Source organism: Laccaria bicolor, genomic scaffold, assembly GCF_000143565.1.
Source record: "Laccaria bicolor S238N-H82 LACBIscaffold_217 genomic scaffold, whole genome shotgun sequence".
Classification (NCBI taxonomy): domain Eukaryota; kingdom Fungi; phylum Basidiomycota; class Agaricomycetes; order Agaricales; family Hydnangiaceae; genus Laccaria; species Laccaria bicolor.
In genome coordinates this window covers 5,722-6,629 of record NW_001890075.1, presented here as the reverse complement: position 1 = coordinate 6,629, position 908 = coordinate 5,722, and positions in this window count along the sequence as shown.

Genomic DNA, 908 nt, shown 5'->3' with positions numbered 1-908 from the left:
AGAACGGTCGAAAAAGATTGCTGAAGAAAGTGTTCGTTCCACCCGGTCCAAGAAAGTTTCATTCGTCAGTTAAACCTATCATGTTTAATGATGTTAGTCATTCATGCCCGGGTGCGAAATACATAGCATGTTCAATGATGTTAATCTGTGTCCGGTTTCAGCAGTGTCACTTCGTAGTTCATCATGTTTTCCTATCATGAAAGGCAAGGGTTGAAAAGGTGTTCGTTTGACTAATTGAGCCGGGAGGCTTGTCTTACGACCAATTAAATGTGAGCACTATCCGGCAGCGGGTATCTTCAACCGTGCCCGGGTGCAAACTACATAGCGAACCAACCTCGGTCTTGTGATCTAATCTTCTACTTAAACCCTGGTCCATCCCTTTTGTCCCTCCCCTTCCCCTTGTCTGGGATCTCGTCTGGGATGAATGGCCGTAGTCCTTCTAAAGTAGCGTCCATTGCTGCAACCAGATCACGGTCTGAATCGATTTGTTCACGCAACCGGTCTTTCTCCCTCCTCAAGGTGGCCAAAACATACCGATAATGGCTCGTTGTCACTATACTGTCAGGCAGGGATCTGAGCGCCTCCTGGTGAATTTCGCTATGACGAACCAGGTCCATACGATCCATCTCGGTAAACTCATCTCCCCTCGTCAACAATTTATCAAAGGCAGCCTGCAAATTCCTAATCGAAGGGTCGGATGAAGCCTTGGGGTCCATAGCTCTTTCCCACACTTTGCCAATTGCCTGAACGACCTCGGCTACCACGCCCATGCGATCACCAATGCTGTCATCAGACACAACTAGTGTTTAAAGGTTCAGTCCATAGGACCGCAAAAAACCGGTGGACCGAACTGAACCGGACCATGGTCCGGTCTTTTTTTCGGTTGCAGTGCCCCAATTTGGGGTTGT